Source organism: Mustela lutreola, chromosome 16 (assembly GCF_030435805.1).
Source record: "Mustela lutreola isolate mMusLut2 chromosome 16, mMusLut2.pri, whole genome shotgun sequence".
NCBI classification, from domain to species: Eukaryota; Metazoa; Chordata; class Mammalia; order Carnivora; family Mustelidae; genus Mustela; species Mustela lutreola.
In genome coordinates this window covers 49,451,702-49,474,589 of record NC_081305.1, presented here as the reverse complement: position 1 = coordinate 49,474,589, position 22,888 = coordinate 49,451,702, and the positions used below count along the sequence as shown (strand labels likewise).

Here is a 22,888-nt window from a genome sequence, read left to right as displayed (position 1 = left end):
GAAGGTTTGTGAAGGGAAATCTTCAAAAAAGGAATTTTAGCTATGGTCAAGAATGGATTAAGATTGAAATGAATGGGTTTTAAAGGTACATTGGTACAAGACTGAAATTCTCTGTTCAAAAGGACAATGTTTTCTTAGATCAATTGATCTGTTAAGAAAATGTAAATGGTTTTCTCTTTGCCTGCCCAGAAAAACGAGTTTCTATGTTTTATCAGGTGTTTAACATCCCTAATTATATTTAGGCATGTGCTTTAAAACTTTTAAAAATTTAGCAAATGTTGACAGGATTTAAATTGTAAATCTCTTTAACTCCAGCTTTTCCTTGGTATGTGAAGTTGCTCATGAAGTACTACTGAACCAATGATAAACCTTGGGTTACATTTGGGAAAATGCTATAACTATTCTAGAGATTCTACGCACTTCCTAAAGTTTTAACGTTTTGAGAGATCATTGCTTGATACTGTAATTATGGAAATGTTATGTATCACAGAAATAACCTGATTTCCTTGCAGCTAAATTGTAAACTCCTGTGTCTCTTTAGCTCTAACCATATCCATTCTGAGTTTTTGTCATTTATAATTGTTTTAATTCTCTGGTAAAATGAGTTTTATCTTCAAGGATATTCCTATAAAGGACTTTCAGGACAAATACAGATATTTGATATGCTTGAAAATCCTAAAACTGAAATGGGTAAGAATTTCCAGAACTGACTAAAGCCGCATTCACCAGAATTAGTAACATGGGACTAAATGAACTAAAAGATTATAGTGTTGTGTCTCTTAATGTTTTGTCTTACTTTAAACATTGCTGGTTCTCTCTAATGTTTGCTCTTACAGACTAGGGATACTCCCTCCTAGTTATCTGTAGCTTATAGAGATGTAAAAGTGCTCATTTGTAAAAGTGCTCAAAGCATTCACCTTTTCTCTCTATCTGAACCCTCTGAAACCAAAAGGTCTTAGTAAGTATTCTTTCTTCCATGGCAATCAGTCATTTGCATAAGTTCAATAAGAATCTGTTCTCCTTGTAACAGGACACAATTGGAAACACGGGTTATTTTACCAAGGCTTTGACTGGGATGTCATATTTGAAAAGACTCAGATATGACCAGACAGTTTAAAGGAACTAAGGTTGACTTTATGAAACCTGGAGCCATAAAGCCCCTTGGGACTGTTGGCCCGATACCTTGCTTACAGAGTTCCCAGCAGCCTCACCAGGTGAGTAAAGAATGTCACTCCTTGGTAGGTGCAGTCTCGGGAAGAGGAATTCGCCCAAAGGTATTGCAGGCATGCCTCATGGCAAGTACAGGGCTTGGCTTCTGGCCCAGAGAGGCTACTAAAAGTTCAACCTAGAGATTCCTTATACAAAGTTCCAGCAAAGCAGATTCTAAAAGATCTATTGGTCACAGTCACTGTTCTTGCTGAGCTTATGTAAATAATGGGCCAAGTTTGTTAAAACTGGACTTGTTTCACAAGTGAATTAGTCCTGATTTGGCTATCTCTGGAAATGAGGGTTACTTTAGAGAGAAAAATTGTTTTAGTAACACACCTTTATGGATGTTAAATTCTAGATTTGATTGTCTTTAAATGTTTGTTTACCTAAGCTAAACAATTAGAGGTAAACTTCAGAGATGTTACACAATAGCTCATTTAGATGATCTTCTTGCTTTTTATTTTGTGGGGATATTAGCAGACCCCACAGCACATGATTAAACAACTGGAATAATGAAATTGCCTAAAAGCCAACCTATCGACTCCATAGGATTAACTATGGACTTGTGGAGATAATGGATGACCCCACTTTCTTTATGAGTGGATTGGATGATCCATGGGGGACTCCCCTTATCTCTTGACAAGTTTTCTCACTTGCCAGTGATCCTCTGTAATCAGGATATTGTTAAGGCTGGACCACTCAAAGGTCTTCTTATTCGTTTCATCCCTTAGTCATATTTATCCTAGAGGCCACCTCTGTTGAGGTGCAATTGCAAACAGATGCTTTAGCTAAGCATAGAACAGCCCTCATAAAAGTGCCTCAAAGCTCACTATGGGACAGTCCTTGACTGTAATGATGTCACATCAGGTCCAGATTTGTTTTAGAAGCCAAAGGCCACCAGTGGATGATGGAGGCCAACTAATTAAATATTGGGCCGTACTTATAGATATGCCAGAAATAATACTTAAAACTTGTCAAACTTTAAACCTAGTTACCTATATGCCTGAACCTGACCTGTACTTCTTTCTCTATAGAGCAAAAAAGGTTATTAATCTTGCTTACTCTATTTGTCCAGATTTAAGATGCCCCTGTTAAAAATATGAATGACAGTTGGTTTTCTGATGACAGTAGTTTTCATAGAAAAAAATAAGAAAAGCTAGGTGTGCCATAGTGCTCACTAGCACTTTGCAATTGCCAAAGTCTAAGAATTAACATTTATACTGACTCCAAATATGCTTTCCTGGTACTACATGCCCATGGAGCTATTTGGAAGGAAAGGGGATTGCTATCAAGCCATAACTCCCCAATCAAATATGGGCCTAAGTTACAAAACCCTCCTTATCGCTATACTGAAGATGGCATATATCAGATCCGGGATACATATTTGTGGTTCACACCATGATTGGACAGCTCAGTTAAAAGGCAGTTTTATGCTGGGAACAAAAGAATCATACGTAGGATACTTGGACAAATAACACACAGTATCGAGGATGGCTATCATTAGAAATGTGTTCCCAAATAATAGTACTCCAGGCTACTGAATGTTTTGCTACTGATTGGGTAAGGTGACCTGGCATTAGATGGCCAGCTCCAAACGGAACCCACTGGATATGTGGAACCAACCTGTGGCCCTGGCTTCCTCCAGGGTGGATAGGTCGCTGTACTTTAGGATTTTCCTGGATTCATGGGCGCATTACTAAAACCATTACAACTCCCCCAACTTGAAACAAAGATGGACACAATCTGTTTTTAAATGGTATGATCACTTAGCATCCATTTCTGTTCCATCTGCGGGACTAGAGGATGTCATGTGGCATGTAGAAGCCCTTAATAAATATACTACAAAGGCACTCAATGATCCACTAAATGGCATCTCCCTACTTAATACCGAAGTCTCACAGATATGCAAGGCAGTCCTACAAAATAGGATGGCCTTAGATGTCCTGACAGCAGCCCAGGGTGGCACATGTGCAATCATCAAAACAGAATGTTGCGTGTACATCCCAGACTATCGCAAAAATGTCACAGGAATAATAAAGGATATGAACACCCAGATTAAGGCCCTACAAGATCTCTCTCTCTCTCTCAGTAAATGGTTAAGTTCCTAATTTGAAGGAGGACTATGGCCGAATCTCCTTTTCGGGCTTCTTATTCTTATCGCCTTATTAATCTTAATATGTTGCTTTGTTCCATGTTTCTCTACTTGGTGCCGAGACTCCATTGCTACAATGACTACACCACGACAGACGATCCTTGTCGCGCGCGAGGACGCCTCTTCACTGTCAGCGCTGGATTCAGCTGCCTCCACCTTTCCTAACTCCCCTATACATTCCTACCCTGACCAATATTGACCCGAGCAGGTAGGGACAGCTCTACGCCCCTATTCAGCACGAAGAAGTTACAGAAGATGAGACCTTCCACCTTCAACCACCTTAAAGATTTAAGGGTCAAAATTGTTCAGGGGGGAATGATGAGGGAGCAGGAGGCTGGCTGAGGACAAAGCAAAAGCTGGCGCCTTGCACCCCCTCTTCACCCGCTCCCCTCCATATGTGTGGCATTCCTCAGGCACCCATGACTGCCATAAAACGATAAATGGTTAACTTGCAGGGATCGCAATCCTGCAGAACAGGAATCTCCCTTGCTCTACAAGATGTCCTAGAGACCTAAACAGGGAGGTTACCGTATCAATAGCACAAATTTCCAGAGGCAAATAACTTGGTTCCTGAAGCCCTAATGTCCCCCTCCCACCATAAACTGGAGGAGATTGGGGTAGAAAGGAATGTAGATGATGGCCGGATCATAATGCCCCACCAAGAATCCCCCATTATCTTGATGTTAGTGCCTGACCTAAAGACGACATTGATCAAGCCATAATGGCAAAGACTCCCCCTGGCACCTTGTAGACCCTCCCTAGCATGTGAGAACTCTGTCGAAATCCCCCATTCCTTCACCACCTCCCCCCCAACCGTGGGGTATATAACATGCCCACCTTCACAACCCGGGGCAGCAGCTCTTCCTGCCCACGGGCCCTGTCCCTGTGCTTTAATAAACCACCATTTTGCACCAACGATGTCTTAAGAATTCTTTCTTTAGTCGTCGGCTCTGAACCTCCTCACCCCACCGAACCTGACTTAGGTTCTGGGACTTCATCATTATGATCCGGCCATCATTTACATTCCTTTCTACCCCAATCTCCTCCAGTTTATGGTGGGAGGGGGACATTAGGGCTTCAGGACCCAAGTTATTTGCCTCTGGAAATTTGTGCTATTGATAAGGTAACCTCCCTGTTTAGGTCTCTAGGACATCTTGTAGAGCAAGGGAGATTCCTGTTCTGCAGGATTGCGATCCCTGCAAGTTAACCATTTATCGTTTTATGGCAGTCAGGGGTGCTTGAGGAATGCCACACATATGGAGGGGAGCGGGAGAAGAGGGGGTGCAAGGCGCCAGCTTTTGCTTTGTCCTCAGCCAGCCTCCTGCTCCCTCATCATTCCCCCCTGAACAATTTTGACCCTTAAATCTTTAAGGTGGTTGAAGGTGGAAGGTCTCATCTTCTGTAACTTCTTCGTGCTGAATAGGGGCGTAGAGCTGTCCCTACCTGCTCGGGTCAATATTGGTCAGGGTAGGAACGTATAAGGGAGTTACGAAAGGTGGAGGCAGCTGAATCCAGCGCTGACAGTGAAGAGGCGTCCTCGCGCGCGACAAGGATCGTCTGTCGTGGTGTAGTCATTGTAGCAATGGAGTCTCGGCACCAAGTAGAGAAACATGGAACAAAGCAACATATTAGGATTAATAAGGCGATAAGAATAAGAAGCCCGAAAAGGAGATTTGACCATAGCCCTCCTCCAAGCCAGGAACTTAACCAATCACTAAAAAAGAAAGAAGGATCTTGTAGGGCCTTAATCTGGGTATTCATATCTTTTATTAGTCCTGTGACATTTTTGTGATAGTCTGGAATGTTTTGATGATTGCACATGTGCCACCCTGTGCTGCTGTCAGGACATCTAAGGCCATCCTATTCTGTAGGACTGCCTGACGTATTTGTGACACTTCAGTATTAAGTAGGGAGATGCTGTTCAGTGAGTCATTGAGTGCCTTTGTAGTATATTTATTAAGGGCTTCTACATGCCACATGACATCCTCTAGTCCCGCAGATGGAACAAAGATGGATGCTAAGTGATCATACCATTTAAAAACAGATCGTGTCCATCTTTGTTTTAAGTTGGGGAGATTAGCTGGAGTTGTAATGGTTTTAGTAATGCGCCCATGAATCCAGGCAAATCCTAAAGTACAGCGTCCTATCCACCCTGGAGGAAGCCAGGGCCACAGGTTGGTTCCACATATCCAGTGGGTTCCGTTTGGAGCTGGCCATCTGATGCCAGGTCACCTTGCCCAGTCAGTAGCCTGGAGTACTATTACTTGGGAACACATTTCTAGTGAGCCATCCTAGACATCGTGTGTTATTTGCCCAAGTACCACTCGTATGATTCCTTTGTTCCCAGCATAAAGCTGCCTTTTGAGTGAGCTGTCCAATGGGTGTGGGTATGAAACACATATATGTATCCTAGATTTGATATACACCATCCTTAGTATAGCGATAAGGAGGGTTTTGGAACTTAGGCCCATATTTGATTGGGGAGTTATGGCTTGATAGCAATCCCCTTTCCTTCCAAATAGCTCCATGGGCATGTAGTACCAGGAAAGCATATTTGGAGTCAGTATAAATGTTAATTCTTAGACTTTGGCAATTGCAAAGTGCTAGTGAGTACTATGGCACACCTAGCTTTTCTTATTTTTTCTATGAAAACTACTGTCATCAGAAAGCCAACTGTCATTCATATTTTTAACAGGGGTATCTTAAATCTGGCCATATAGAATAAGCAAGATCAAATAAAATAAAAAGAACATTTTTGCTCTATAGAGAAAGAAGTACAGTGGTCAGGTTCAGGCATACAGGTAACTAGGTTTAAAGTTTGACAAGTTTTATTTCTGGCATATCTGTTAATGTAGCCCAGTATTTAATAAGTTGGCCTCCATCATCCATTGGTGGCCTTTGGCTTCTAAGACAAATCTGGACCTGATGTGACATCATTACAGTCAAGGACTGTCCCATAGTGAGCTTTGAGGCTCTTTTATAGGAGGGCTGTTCCATGCTTAGCTAAAGCATCTGTTTGCAATTGCACCTCAACAGAGGTGGCCTCTAGGATAAATATAACTAAGGGATGAAACCAATAAGAAGACCTTTGAGTGGTCCAGCCTTAACAATATCCTGATTACAGAGGATCATTGTCAAGTGGGAGAAAACTTGTCAAGAGATAAGGGGAGCCCCCCATGAATCATCAAATCCACTCATAAAGAAAGTGGGGTCATCCATTATCTTCACAAGTCCATAGTTAATCCTATGGAGTCGATAGGTTGGCTTTTAGGCAATTTCATTATCCCAGCCACACATAAGGTGTTAGTTAAGTTATACTATTGTAGGGGAATCAATCCCATTTTCCAGTTGTTTAATCATGTGCTGTGGGGTCTGCTAATATCCCCACAAAATAATAAGATCGACTAAAGAAGCTATTGTGCAACTTCTCTGAAGTTTACTTCAAATTGTTTAGCTTAGGTAAACAAACATTTAAAGACAATCAAATCTATAATTTAACATCCATAAAGGTGTGTTACTAAAACAATTTTTCTCTCTAAAATAACCCTCATTTCCAGAGATAGCCAAATCAGGACTAATTCACTTGTGAAACAAGTCCAGTTTTAACAAACTTGGCCTAATTACTTACATAAGCTCAGCAAGAACAGTGACTGTGATCAAATAGATCTTTTAGAATCTGCTTTGCTGGAACTTTGTATAAGGAATCTCTAGGTTGAACTTTTAGTAGCCTCTCTGGGCCAGAAGCCAAGCCCTGTACTTGCCATGAGGCATGCCTGCAATACCTTTGGGCGAATTCCTCTTCCCGAGACTGCACCTACCAAGGAGTGACATTCTTTACTCACCTGGTGAGGCTGCTGGGAACTCTGTAAGCAAGGTATCAGGCCAACAGTCCCAAGGGGCTTTATGGCTCCAGGTTTCATAAAGTCAACCTTAGTTCCTTTAAACTGTCTGGTCATATCTGAGTCTTTTCAAATATGACATCCCAGTCAAAGCCTTGGTAAAATAACCCGTGTTTCCAATTCTTTCCTGTTACAAGGAGAACAGATTCTTATTGAACTTATGCAAATGACTGATTGCCATGGAAGAATGAATACTTACTGAGACCTTTTGGTTTCAGAGGGTTCAGATAGAGAGAAAAGGTGAATGCTTTGAGCACTTTTACAAATGAGCACTTTTACATCTCTGTAAAGTTGCAGATAACTAGGAGGGAGTATTCCTAGTCTGTAAGAGCAAACATTAGAGAGAACCAGCAATGTTTAAAGTAAGACAAAACATTAAGAGACACAACACTATAATCTTTTAGTTCATTTAGTCCCATGTTACTAATTCTGGTGAATGCGGCTTTAGTCAGTTCTGGAAATTCTTACCCATTTCAGTTTTAGGATTTTCAAGTATATCAAATATCTGTATTTGTCCTGAAAGTCCTTCATAGGAATATCCTTGAAGATAAAACTCATTTTACCAGAGAATTAAAACAATTATAAATGACAAAAACTCAGAATGGATATGGTTAGAGCTAAAGAGACACGGGAGTTTACAATTTAGCTGCAAGGAAATCAGGTTATTTCTGTGATACATAACATTTCCATAATTACAGTATCAAGCAATGATCTCTCAAAACATTAAAACTTTAGGAAGTGTGTAGAATCTCTAGAATAGTTATAGCATTTTCCCAAATGTAACCCAAGGTTTATCATTGGTTCAGTAGTACTTCATGAGCAACTTCACATACCAAGGAAAAGCCTGAGTTAAAGAGATTTACGATTTAAATCTTGTCAACATTTGCTAAAATCTTAGAAAGTTTTAAAGCACATGCCTAAATATAATTAGGGATGTTAAACACCTGATAAACAAAACATAGAAACTGGTTTTTCTGGGCAGGCAAAGAGAAAACCATTTACATTTTCTTAACAGCAGATCAATTGATCTAAGAAAACATTGTCCTTTTGAACAGAGAATTTCAGTCTTGTACCAATGTACCTTTAAAACCCACTCATTTCAATCTTAATCCATTCTTGACCATAGCTAAAATTCCTTTTCTGAAGATTTCCCTTCACAAACCTTCTACAACTTTCCTTTGCATTCAGGTTTTGTCCCAAGCCATTTCCTTCTAAACAACCATCTCTTTTAGGACAAAATTACCTTCCTTTACCTTCAACAAAATGTATTCCCATTCCTTACATCTTTCTTACATATCTCCTACTTTCCTACATACAGAGTTTCCCTTTATTTCCATCAGTTTTAGTTACACTAAGCAGAACTTTGTATTCTTAGAAACACCTTTAGTTATTAACCAATTGTGAACTGCTACAACAGAATTCTTCAGGTGGCAATTTATGTATCAGTTAAGTGGAAAACAAGTTTACCAACAGATTTAAATACTCTTAGTTTCTTTGCAGTAAGAAGTCAAAAGCACAAACCTACATCCAGAAATTAACGACTTAGCATTTTATCCTGTTTGGTTAAGACCTAGATGTCTACAATTTAATTCCATTTGTCATCCAAGCAAAACTTTAAAACTTTCAGGTTACCAAAGACTTTGAAAGCTACTTCAGCAATTACCCATTAGAAATTTGAGACAGACAATTAACCATCAGTTTAGTCATTTCTTTGCTAACAAATTTTAACAAGTAACACAAGCTTATTTGACCTTCAGTAAACTTTGATAGAATAAAAGTTTCACATTTACTGCTGTAACTTCAAAGACACGTCTTATCTTAATTAAACCAACAAACTTAACTTAGTTCCAATAGTGATTTATGTTCCACCTGGGCCCACTCCACTTTGAATGTTTACCTGAGACATGCGTGGGAAGATCTGGAGTGGGGAGTGTTAGGTCCAGGGGTGCTCTTCTTGCTCCTTGACAGTGGAGAGAGAAGTAGCTGTGGTGCATGATCTAGAGGCCAGTCATGCAGGCTGCACACACGTTGGTACAGAAACATGTAAGGGGGAAACAGAAGAAACAAAGTGCTGCCAGGAGGCAGAGAAAGGATTCCCAGTTTTAGAGCTCATAAGCCCCAACAGAGGAGCAGACACCATGCTTTCCCACCAGCAAGGGGGAAGGGGCTAGGCAGTCCAAGTCAGGCCAGAGAACACAGGGAAACTTCCCCGAAACAAAGAGAGTTTTGGCAGCTGCTTGGGAATATTTCTTATGGTCTCTGTCTCGAGTTAGACCAACCCCAGTTGGCTCCAGTTATAGCCATTAACACGGGAAGTGAGTGAGGGAGAATCCCCCACATCTATTAGGAGTAACAGAGAGAAATAAAGCCAGAATCCCCTTTGCTAGGGATGGCCCAGCAACCTGGGTTTACTAGAAGAAGGCTTATTTACGTAATTACCATCCAATATGTCAGGAGAAAGTTTACTAGATGACTCATTTGGGCAAACACATTCCGCAAAAGCCCCTTAGTCTGGGATCCTGGTGCAGAGCAATGAAGGCCTAGGTATGAGCAATGCAGGCACCCTAGGTCCATTTGCCCTGCTTCCTGCAGAGGAGATCTAACTGATAGATCCCACTGAGGCCATGCAGTGTTACAGGAGCTCAGTCCTTTCCTAAGTTTTGCAATCCAAATTATTTCCAGTGGGTTAAAAGGCACCCCAAGGTAGAGTCCTTGGGAACTGAAGAAGCCTACTGAGGCCATGCTTCCAGAAAAGTAATGAAGGTCCATTACCAAATCCCCCCTGACTCCTGGGTAGCGTCCCACGCAGGATATGTCAGAGGTTCCTGTGTGTCAAAAGCGACCAGAGGCGTCTCTCAAGATATCGCTATTGATCACCGTCATGCCTTAAAAGGCCCTGGAGGGGTGCCGGCGTCCCTCCACTTCCCCATCGCATCCTAGGCTACAGATGGGTGCCTGGTGCATGGACTAAAATGCTTGTGCCATGCTATCATATGTCCTGAAGACTGCATACTGTTTTGCCATATTAACCCATGGAAATACTAGAAAAGTTCGGCAAGGGGAAATTACTCAATTTCATAGCTTTAGGCGGTTTGCAGAAGACACTGACGAGAAACAGTAAAGATTGAAATCCATCATGGTCTATGCGACATTCCAACACATGTGGTCCTTACAGCCAACTTCCCTAGGAAACGGTCCCCGGTTGCGTTTTAATTCAATCGGGTACTAGTTTCGGCCAGCTTCCAGTGGAGGTCTCCCGGCCAGAAGTGGCTAGACCGGGCATGTGGAGGGGATCACATTAGATCAATCAGGAGGAAACCTCACACGGGAGTCTTAAGATTGGCAGCCGTCCTGGTGACTTAGTTGGCTGTCCCGTGCCCAAGAGAGACAACTTTCTATAAGACCAGGAATAAAGAGAGGCCCTCAAGTTTCTGGGTCTTATTGCCATTCCGGCCAGGGTACTAGCTTACAGCCAAAAGGCAGACGCTCTCCTCCCCGTAGAGTAGCCATGGGCTAGAGGATTACAGCCTGAGCAATTGACATGCAAGTGTTCCAATAAGACCATACTCCTTGAAAAAGCCCTGGAATGAGAGTAAAGGAAAAGGAGAGAAGGTACTCACCAATTTTGCACCGAAGCTCAGAGTCCAAATGTAAAGACTCACAAATCTCCTGCCTGGCTCGCCAAAAATGATGAAGTCCCAGAACCTAAGTCAGGTTCGGTGGGGTGAGGAGGTTCGGAGCCGACAACTAAAGAAAGAATTCTTAAGACGTCATTGGTGCAAAATGGTGGTTTATTAAAGCACGGGGACAGGACCCGTGGGCAGGAAGATCTGCTGCTGCCCCGGGTTATGAAGGTGGGCATGTTATATACCCCACGGTTGGGGGGGAGGTGGTGAAGGAATGGGGGATTTCGACAGAGTTCTCACATGCTAGGGAGGGTCTACAAGGTGCCGGGGTGGGGGGGGAGTCTTTGCCATTATGGCTTGATCAATGTCGTCTTTAGGTCAGGCACTAACATCAAGATAATGGGGGATTCTTGGTGGGGCATTATGATCCGGCCATCATTTACATTCCTTTCTACCCCAATCTCCTCCAGTTTATGGTGGGAGGGGGACATTAGGGCTTCAGGAACCAAGTTATTTGCCTCTGGAAATTTGTGCTATTGATACGGTAACCTCCCTGTTTAGGTCTCTAGGACATCTTGTAGAGCAAGGGAGATTCCTGTTCTGCAGGATTGCGATCCCTGCAAGTTAACCATTTATCGTTTTATGGCAGTCAGGGGTGCCTGAGGAATGCCACACATATGGAGGGGAGCGGGAGAAGAGGGGGTGCAAGGCGCCAGCTTTTGCTTTGTCCTCAGCCAGCCTCCTGCTCCCTCATCATTCCCACTCCACTGACCTCTCCACTCTTCTGCCCCCGTAGAGATCCAGAAGTGTGTAATCTTATATCTCGGACTGATCTCGGACTGATTTCATGGGTGTTCAAAGTGTTCTGGTAGATATTTAGCTCAATTCAGGGGAACGGTTGAAATGGGATCTCCTACTCTTCTGCCATCTTGCCCCTCCTCTTGAGAAGTTCTTTATATAGACCTTTGACATCAGCCCTTTATCTATAATGTCATTTGCAAATACTTTCTCCCATTCCGTGGGCTGCCTCTTAGTTATGTTGACTGTTTCCTTTGCTGTGCAAAATCTTTTGATCTTGATGACATCCCAAATGTTCATTTTTGCTGTTGTTTCCTTGCCTTTGGAGATGTGTCTTGAAAGCAGTTACTGTGAGGTAACTGCCTACGTTCTCCTCTAGGGTTTTCATGGATTTCTGTCTCACATTGAGGTCTTTCATCCATTTTGAGTTTATTTTTGTGTATGGTGTAAGGGAATGGTCCAGTTCCATTCTTCTGCATGTGGCTGTCCAGTTTTCCCAGCACACTTATTGAAGAGACTGTCTTTTTTCCATTGGATATTCTTTCCTGCTTTGTCAAAGGTTAGTTGACCATAGAGTTGAGGTTCCATTTCTGGAGTTTCTGTTCTGTTTCATTGTTCTATGTGTCTGTTTTTGTGCCGGTACCATGCTGTCTTCATGACCACAGCTTTGTAATAGAGCCTGAAGTCAGGCATTGTGGTGCCCCCAGCCTTGGTTTTTTTCTTCATTCTTCCCTTGGCAATTCAGGGTCTTTTCTGGTTCCATGCAAATTTTAGGATTGTTTTTTTGTTCCAGGTCTTTGAAAAATGTCAATGGTATTTTAATAGGGTTGGCATTGAAAGTGTAAATATGTCTGGGGAAGATAGACACTTTAACAATGTTTATTCTTCCAATCCTTGAGCATGGAATATTTTTCCATCTTTTTGTGTATTCCCCAATTTCTTTTACAAGTGTTCTGTAGTTTCTAGAGTATGGATCTTTTACCTCTTTGGTTAGGTTTATTCCAAGGTATCTTAGGCTTTTTGTTGCTATTGTGAATGGAATTGATTCCTTAAATTCTCTCTCTTCAGTCACATTGTTAGTGTATAGAAAAGCAACTGATTTCTCTGCATTGGTTTTTGTATCCTGCCACATTACTGAACTGCTGAATGAATTCTAGTAATTTGGAGGTGGAATCTTTTGGGTTTTCCAGATAAAGTATCATGTCAACTGTGAAGAGGGAGAGTTTTACTTCTTTGCCGATTTGGGTATCTTTTACTTCTTTTTGTTTTCTGATTGATGTTGCTAGGACTTGTAATAATATGTTGAACGATAGTGATGAGAGTGGACATCCCTGTCTTGTTTCTGATCTTAAGGGAAAAGTGTTCAGCTTTTCCCCATTGAGAATGATATTTGCTGTGGGTTTTTCATAGATGGTTTTTATGAGATTGAAGAATGTTCCCTCTATTCCTATACTCTGAAGAGTTTTAATCAGAACGGATGTTGTATTTTGTCAAATGCTTTTTCTGCATCATTTGAGAGGATCATATAGTTCTTGTCTTTTCCTTTATTGATGTGCTCTATCATATTGATTTGAGAATGTTGAATCATCCTTGCATCCAGGCACAAAACCCACTTGGTCATGGTGAATAATCTTTTTAATATCCTGTTGGATCCTACCAGCTAGGATCTTGTTGAGTATTTTAGCATCTATGATCATCGGGGATATTGGTCTGTAATTCTCTTTTTTGATGGGGTCTTTGCCTGGTTTTGGGATCAGGGTAATGTTGGCCTCAAAGAAGGAGTTTGGAAGTTTTCCTTCATTTCTATTTTTTGGAAGCATTTCAGTAGAATAGGTATTACTTCTTTTTTAAATATTTGGTATCATTCCCCTGGGAAGCCATTTGGCCCTGGGCTCTTTTTTTTTGGGGGGGGGGGAGGTTTTTGATTACTGTTTCAATTTCATTATTGGTTATTTGTCTATTCACAATGTCTGTTTCTTTCTGTTTCAGGCTGCTTGGAAGGCATCCATTTCTTCGAGGTTGCTTAATTTGTTGGTATACAGTTGCTGGTAATAATTTCTAATAATTGTTTCTATTTTCTTGGTGTTAGTCATGATCTCTTCCCTTTGATTCTTGATTTTATTAATTTGGGTCCTTTTTCCTTTCTTTTGAATAAGTCTGGCCAGTGGTTTATCAGTCTTATTAATTCTTTCAGAGAACCAGCTTCTAGTTTCATTGATCTGGTCTGTTTTTCTGGTGTCTATTTCATTGATCTCTGCTCTAATCTTTATTATTTCTCTTCTCCTGCTTGATTTAGGTTTTATTTGCTAACCTTCTCCAGTTCCTTTAGCTGTAGGGTTAACTTGTGCATTTGGGATTTTTCTACTTTTTTGAGAAAGGCTTGGATTAGTATGTATTTCCCCCTTAGGGCCACTTTTGCAGTATCCCATAGGTTTGGGCCTATGTGTTTTTGTTCTTATTGGTTTTCATGAATTGTTCACATGATATTTTAAAAAATTCTCTTATCTTTTGTTTGACTTTTTGTTCAAGAGTGTGTTGTTTAATAACCTCATATTTGTGAACTTTTAGCTTTCCTTTTGTTGCCGATTCCTAGTTTTATTCCATTGTTGTCAGAAAAGGTACTTGGTAGGATTTCAGTCCTCCTAAATGCTTAATACATGTTCTGTGATATAATGTAGGATCTGTCCTGGAGAACATTCTGTGTACAATGGGGAAGTGTGTTGATTGCCGCTGGGCAAAGTGTTCTGTGTTGGCTCCACTTGGTCTGTCGTGTTGTTCAGGTTTGCTGTTTCCATATTGATGGATGTTCTACCCGTAACTGAAAGTGGGACACTGAAGTCACAAATACTCTGGTTCTCCACTCAGATCTGTCAATGTTTGCTTTGTATGCTTAAGCAAAAAAATGTTGGGTGCATATACGTTTATAATTATAATATCTTCCTGGTAGATTGACCCTATTACCATGTAATCAACTTCTTTGTCTACTATGACAGTTATTGAATTGATTATCTGATAACAATACAGCCACCTTTTCTGTCTGTTCCTGGAATATCTTTTTCCATCCCTTTACTCACAGCCTACGTGTGTCTTTAAATCTATAGTGAGTCTCTTGAACACGGCATATAGTTGGATCTTTTTTTAAATTTTTCAGTGCTCCAAGATTCATTGTTTATGCACCACACCCAGTGCTCCATGCGATACATTCCCTCCTTAATACCCACCCTCCTCCCCTCCAAAACCCTCAGTTTGTTTCTCAGAGTCCACAGTCTCTCATGGTTCATCTCCCCCACGAATTTCCCCCAGCTCCCTTCTCTCCAGCTCCCCATGTCCTCCATGTTATTCCTTTTGCTCCACAAGTAAGTGAAACCATATAATAACTGACTCTCTTGCTTGACTTATTTCACTCTGCATAATCTCCTCCAGTCCCATCCATTTTGATACAAAAGTTGGGTATTCATCCTTTGTGAGGGAGACATAATACTCCATAGTGTATATGGACCACATCTTCCTTATCCATTCATCTGCTGAAGGGCATCTTGGCTCTTTCCATAGTTTGGCAATTGTGGCCATTGCCGCTATGAACATTGGGGTACAGATGATCCTTCTTTTCACTACATTTATATCTTTGGGGAAAATACTCAGTAGTGCAATTGCAGGGTCATAGGGTAGCTCTATTTTTAATTTCTCAAGAAACCTCCACACTGTTTTCTTTCTCTCTCTCTCTCTCTTTTTAAAGATTTTATTTATTTATTTAACAGAGAGCGATCACAAGTAGGTGGAGAGGCAGGCAGAGAGAGGGAGAAGGAAGCAGGCTCCCCACCAAGCAGAGAGCCCGATGTGGGGCTCGATCCCAGGACCCTGGAATCATGACCTGAGCCGAAGGCAGAGGCTCCAACCCACTGAGCCACCCAGGCACCCTCCACACTGTTTTCAAAACCACATTGAGATACCACCTTACACCAGTTAGAATGGCAAAAATTAACAAGACAGTAAACAACATGTGTTGGAGAGGATGTGGGGAAAGGGGAACCCTCCTACACTGTTGGTGGGAATGCAAGTTAGTTTGATCTTATTTTATTTTTTACTAATGTCATTTCTTTATTGGCAAAGGGGCCTACAGAACCAAGACCACTTCGTCTCTACCCTCTTCCCTGTAAAAATAAACTCTATCCTTCCATCTCCCTGCTCTGCTTTTCTGCTGGGGCCCAGGAGGATCAGTCGGCCCCTAAGAGTTGTGTCCCAAGACACCAAGAACCAGCATCCCCTGTACATACACACCATACACAGTTTGCCTCTGAGCCTAGGGAGACCAGGAGGCAGCAGGAGGGCTTGTGACCTTCAGGTGGTTATGAGTGCAGAAGGGGGTCTGCAGGATGCTGGCAGGGAAGATGGTTTCATTCTTGGTTGGACGGTGGTCAGCTTTCACTGTTGGGGGTCATGCTCCACTGGTCCTGGATGGGAGGCTTGTGGGCTGGTCAGCCATTACCTTAGCAGAGACGTTGTGCAAATCGAACACATTCTGGAGGAAGGAGTCTCAGAGACTTCCTGCCCATCGTAAACATCATCCAGCTCTTTGGGCTCCAGGACGAAGTCCAGGGAGCCAGTGCTCTCATAGACGGCATCTGCTTTCTCCCTGGCTGCCTGAGGGGGCTTCTAATCTGTCCGAGCAGCTGCCCTGGGGCCTCCTCAAGGTGATCTCGCTGATCACCCCCTCAGCAATTTCCTTGCTTTGCCAGTCTAATGTGGCTGCCGCAGAGAGGGAGCCCAGGGTGAAGCCAAGTGTGACATCCATGTTGGAGACACAGCACAGGTCTGCTACCCTGGCTTGCAGGACTTCTTGGTGCCAGGGAGGGTCTCCAGCAGCTTCTCTGTGTAGACTCAAAGCGGCAGTTCACATTCCGGGTCATCTTCTGCACCAGGTGAGAGTTCAGGATGCTTGGCTCTATGTGGCCGATGAGCTCTGACACTTGATGCGGATAATCTGTCCCATAGACTGCCAAGGATTCAGAGTCCGCCAGCTCTAGTGGGGAAGGCAGGGAAGACAGAAACTCCAGCCAATGCGTGGAGGGGGCCAGGACCTGCAGCTCCACCATGTTCATGGTTGGATCTTATTTTTAGAAATCTGTTCAGCTGTGCTGTCTTTTGGGGAATATAATCCATTTAGGTTTAAAGTAATTATTGATGGGGTGCCTGGGTGGCTCAGTGGTTAAAGCCTCTGCCTTCAGCTCAGGTCATGATCTCAGGGTCCTGGGATCGAGCCCCACATTGGGCTCCGTGCTCAGCAGAGAGCCTGCTTCTCTCTCTCCCTCTGCCTGCCACTCTGCTTACTTGTGCTCTCTATCGCTCTGTCAAATAAATAAACAAAATCTTAAAAAATAAAGTAATTATTGATAGGTGAGGGCTTTGTATTGTCCTGTAGAGCATTTGTTTCTTTCCTCTCTTGCTGTCCTTGTTGACTTTTAGATTACTGTAGTGATATACTTTGATTCCCTTCACTTTTTCTTTTGTGTATGTTCCACAGGGATTTTCTACGTGTTACCTCAGGCTTACACAAAATGTCCCATAGTTACAATAACCTATATTATACTGGTACGTTTGATCGCATACAACACTCTGCCCCCTTTGTCCCCTCCTACACTCTGTGATATTGATGGGACAGTGCATACCCTTTTATATTGTGTATCCATTAACAAAAGTTGGTAGTTACTCTTCTTTCTTTCAGCTTTACACTAAAACTGCAAGTGATTTACACAACACCATTGGAGTGGTAAACTATTCTGTCTCTGTATTTACCTTTGCCAGTGAGTTTTATACTTTGTATCATTTCATGTTACTGTTTGGTGTCCTTTTGTTTCAACCTCTCTTTTGCATTCTTTTCTTTAAAATTCTTTTCATTATGTTCAGTTAGCCACTGTGTAGCATTAGTTTTTTTAAAAATCTTTTTATTTATTTATTTTTTATTTTCAGCATAACAGTATTCATTATTTTTGCACCATACCCAGTGCTCCATGTAATCCGTGCCCTCTCTAATACCCACCACCTGGTTCCCCCAACCTCCCACTCCCCGCCCCTTCAAAACCCTTAGATTTTTTTTCAGAGCCCATAGTCTCTCATGGTTCACTTCCCCTTCCAATTTCCCCCAACTCCCTTCTCCTCTCCATCTCCCCTTGTCCTCCATGCTATTTGTTATGCTCCACAAATAAGTGAAACCATATGATAATTGACTCTCTCTGCTTGACTTATTTCACTCAGCATAATCTCTTCCAGTCCTGTCCATGTTGCTACAAAAGTTGGGTATTCGTCTTTTCTGATGGAGGCATAATACTCCATAGTGTATATGGACCACATCTTCCTTATCCATTCGTCCGTTGAAGGGCATCTTGGTTCTTTCCATAGTTTGGCGACCGTGGCCATTGCTGCTATAAACATTGGGGTACAGGTGGCCCTTCTTTTCACTACATCTGTATCTTTGGGGTAAATGCCCAGGATTGCAATGGCAGGGTCATAGGGAAGCTCTATTTTTAATTTCTTGAGGAATCTCCACACTGTTCTCCAAAGTGGCTGCACCAACTTGCATTCCCAGCAACAGTGGAAGAGGGTTCCCCTTTCTCCACATCCTCTCCAACACATGTTGTTTCTTGTCTTGCTAATTTTGGCCATTCTAACTGGTGTAAGGTGATATCTCAATGTAGTTTTAATTTGAATCTCCCTGACAGCTAGTGATGATGAACATTTTTTCATGTGTCTAATAGCCATTTGTATGTCTTGATTGGAGAAGTGTCTGTCCATATCTTCTGCCCATTTTTTGATTGTCTGTTTTGTGTGTGTTGAGTTTGAGGAGTTCTTTATAGATCCTGGATATCAACCTTTTGTCTGTACTGTCATTTGCAAATATCTTCTCCCATTCCGTGGGTTGCCTCTTTGTTTTCTTGACTGTTTCCTTGGCTGTGCAGAAGCTTTTGATTTTGATGAAGTCCCAAAAGTTCATCTTCACTTTTGTTTCCTTTGCCTTTGGAGACATATCTTGAAAGAAGTTGCTGTGGCTTATATCGAAGAGATCAGAATCTATCATTAGTTTTTAAAAAAATTTTATTTATTTATTTTGACAGACTTCACAAGTAGGCAGAGAGGCAGGCAGAGAGAGAAGGGGAAGCAGGGTTCCTGCTGAGCAGAGAGCCCGACGTGGGGCCTGATCCCAGGACCCTGGGACCATGACCTGAGCTTAAGGCAGAGGCTTTAACCCACTGAGCCACCCAGGCGCCCCCATTAGTTTTTTTATTTGCATTTTTTATTATGTTAGTCATCATACTGTACACCATTAGTTTCTGATGCCATGTTCCATGATTCATTGTTTCTGTATAACACCCAGTGCTCCAGCCAATCCCTGCCCTCTTGAATACCCATCACTGGGCTCACCCATCTCTCCATCCCCATCCCCTCTAAAACCCTCTATTTGTTTCTTGGAGTCCATAGCCTCTCATGGTTCATCTCATTTTTAAAATTTTTTTGAAGATCTCATTTATTTATTTTAAGATTTTATTTATTTGACAGACAGAGATCAAACCCAGGCAGAGAGGCAGGCAGAGAGAGAGGAGGAAGCAGGCTCCCTTCTGAGCAGACAGCCTGATGTGGGGCTTGATCCCAGGATCCTGGGATCATGACCTGAGCCAAAGGTAGAGGCTTAACCCACTGAGCGACCCAGGCGCCCCTCATCCCAGTTTTTGATGTCATGTTCATTGTTTCCTTAGTTTTGTATAACACCCAGGTCTCATCACAAAACGTGCCCTCCTTTATACCCATCATCTGGCGACCCCATCCTCCCACCCCCCTCTGAAGCTTTCAGATTGTTTCCTGGGGTCCAGAGTCTCTCATGGCTCATCTCCCTCTCTGATTTCTCCCCCTTCAGCTTTCTCTCCCTTCCCTATGATCCTCTGCCCTGTTTCTTATGTTCCACACGTGAGTGGCACTATATGATCATTAACTTTCTCTGCTTGACTTACTTCACGCAGCATAATCTCCTCCAGTCCCGTCCATGTTGATGCAAATGGTGGGTGTCCATCCTTTCTGATGGCTGAGGAATATTCCATTGTATATATGGACCACATCTTTATCCATTCGTCTGTTGTAGGGCATCTCGGCTCTTTCCACAGTTTGGCTGTTGTGGACATCACTGCGATGAACATTGGGGTGCATGTGCCCCTTCGAATCACTGCATTTGTATCTTTGGGGTAAATCTCTGGTAGTGCACCTGCCGGGTCCTAGGGCAGCTCTATTTTTAACATCTTGAGGACCCTCCACACTGTTTTCCAGGGTGGCTGCACCAGCGAGCATTCCCACCAACAGTTCTCTTTTGCATTCTTGTAAAGCAGGTCAAGTTGTGATACATTCCCCAGCTCTTGTTTGTTCAAGAACGTTCTCTCTCCTTCATTTCTGGAGGACAGTTTGTCGGACAGTTTGGGGGCAACTCGGAGAGCTTTCACGACTGTATAGCTGTACATGTGATAGGCTGATTTATCTCCTACACCAGCCTGCTTCTCACACTTGACATACACGCTGTTCCTCAGAACACCCCCCAGTAAACCTCCTGCCTACAAATCTCTGTCTCTGTGGTTTGATTCTCCAAGCAGCATAATCCATGTCATCTACTTCAGACAAAAGCATCAGAAAGTCTGGAAAAAATTATGCTTCACAGTGAACAGCTTCATCCTCTGCATGTTTCTGAGATCTGAGTCAAGAGAAGACAGTTAGTGGCAGGAAAACAAATTTGAAGCTAACACAGCCAACAGAAACTTCACAGTGGCTCTCTTTTAAGCACCTACTCTTGCAAATCCTACCAACCACAGAACAATTCCAGCAAACCAAACTGAGCGACAGAGATCTTTCTCAATTGTCTTTGAAGTGCTATTTTTTAAAAAAGGTTTTTTAAAAAAACATTTAATTTTTAAAAAGTAATCGATACACCCAACGTGGGGCTTGAACTCAGAACCCCTAGATCAAGAATCACATGTGAAAAACATCTAAGGGTTTTGAAGGGGTGGGGGGTGGGAAGATGGGGTACCAGGTGGTGGGTATTATAGAGGGCATGGATTGCATGGAGCACTGGGTGTGGTGCAAGAATAATGAATACTGTTATGCTGAAAATAAATAAATTTTTAAAAAATCTTTTTTTTTTAAGATTTTATTTATTTATTTGTTAGAGAGAGAGCGAGAGCGAGCACAGGCAGAGTCAGTGGGAGAAGCAGGCTCCCCAAGGAGCAAGGAGCCCGATGTGGGACTTGATTCCAGGACGATGGGACCATGACCTGAGCCAAAGGCAGCTGCTTAACCAACTGAGCCACCCAGGTGTCCCTAAAAAAATCTTTAAAAAAAAAAAAAAAAGGATCACATGTGCTGCTGACTCTGTTAGCCAGGCACTGATCAACTTCTTCTTTAATTAAAGTATAATTAACATACAATGTTACATTAGTTTCAATGTACAGTACTGTTAGTACATTAGTTTAGGTGTACAGTATACTGAGTATGCTGATTTGATAGTTGTATACATTGCTCAGTGCTACCACATTGTGCAGTCACCATCAGTCACAGCATTGTTGGAATATTGCTGTATTTCTTGAGTGTGTTTTCATCACTATAATTTATAACTGGAGTTTGTACTTCCCGATGCTCTTAATTTTTGCCTATCACCCCCTCTGATAGCCACAGTTTCTTCTCTGCATTTATGGGTCTGCTTTATGTTTTACTGGTTCATTTCGTGTGTGTTTGGATTCCACACATAAGTGGAAATTGTATGGTGCTTGTCTTTTTCATCCTGACTTATTTCACTTAGTGTGACACCTTCTAGGTCCACGCATGTTGTTGTAAACGGCCAATCTCGTCCATTTTCATGGCTAATATTCCATTGTATACATTATACCATGTCTTCCGTATCCATTTATCTATCAGTGGGAACTTGGGTTGCTTCCCTATCCTGGCTATTGTAGATAATGCTACAATGAACACAGACAGGCATGTATCTTTTTGAATTAGTGTTTCCATCTTTTTTAAAATTATTTTTTATTAGGTTAGTCACCATAAAGTACATCATTAGTTTTTTTAATTTAATTTTTTCAGTGTTCCAAGATTCATTGTTTTTTAAAATTTTTTAATTTTTTAAAATTTTTTATTTCTTTTCAGCATAACAGTATTCATTGTTTTTGCGCCACACCCAGTGCTCCATGTAATCTGTGCCCTCTCTAATACCCACCACCTGGTTCCCCCAACCTCCCACCCCCCACCCCTTCAAAACCCTCAGATTGTTTTTCAGAGTCCATAGTCTCTCATGGTTCACCTCCCCTTCCAATTTCCCTCAACTCCCTTCTCCTCTCCATCTCCCCTTGTCCTCCATGCTATTTGCTATGCTCCACAAATAAGTGAAACCATATGATAATTGACTCTCTCTGCTTGACTTATTTCACTCAGCATAATCTCTTCCAGTCCTGTCCATGTTGCTACAAAAGTTGGGTATTCGTCTTTTCTGATGGAGGCAAAATACTCCATAGTGTATATAGACCACATCTTCCTTTTCCATTCGTCTGTTGAAGGGCATCTTGGTTCTTTCCAGTTTGGCGACCATGGCCATTGCTGCTATAAACATTGGGGTACAGGTGGCCCTTCTTTTCACTACATCTGTATCTTTGGGGTAAATACCCAGGAGTGCAGTTGCAGGGTTATAGGGAAGCTCTATTTTTAATTTCTTGAGGAATCTCCACACTGTTCTCCAAAGTGTCTGCACCAACTTGCATTCCCACCAACTGTAAGAGGGTTCCCCTTTCTCCACATCCTCTCCAACACATGTTGTTTCCTGTCTTGCTAATTTTGGCCATTCTAACTTGTATAAGGTGGTATCTCAATGTGGTTTTAATTTGAATCTCCCTAATGGCTAGTGATGATGAACATTTTTTCATGTGTCTGATAGCCATTTGTATGTCTTCATTGGAGAAGTGTCAGTTCATGTCTTCTGCCCATTTTTTGTTGTGATTATGTTTTGTCTGTGTTGAGTTTGAGGAGTTCTTATAGCTCTTGGATACCAGCCCTTTATCCATAGTGTCATTTGCAATATCTTCTCCCATTCCGTGGGTTGCCTCTTTGTTTTGTTGACTGTTTCCTTTGCTATGCAGAAGCTTTTGATCTTGATGAAGTCCCAAAAGTTCATTTCGCTTTTGTTT

At 42.1% G+C, this 22,888-nt stretch overlaps 1 pseudogene; it reads right to left on the bottom strand.

Annotated features, from left to right (window-relative positions):
• Positions 1-15,984: 15,984 nt before the first annotated feature.
• Positions 15,985-16,783, bottom strand: LOC131817662 (endothelin-converting enzyme 2-like; annotated as a pseudogene).
• Positions 16,784-22,888: the final 6,105 nt, after the last annotated feature.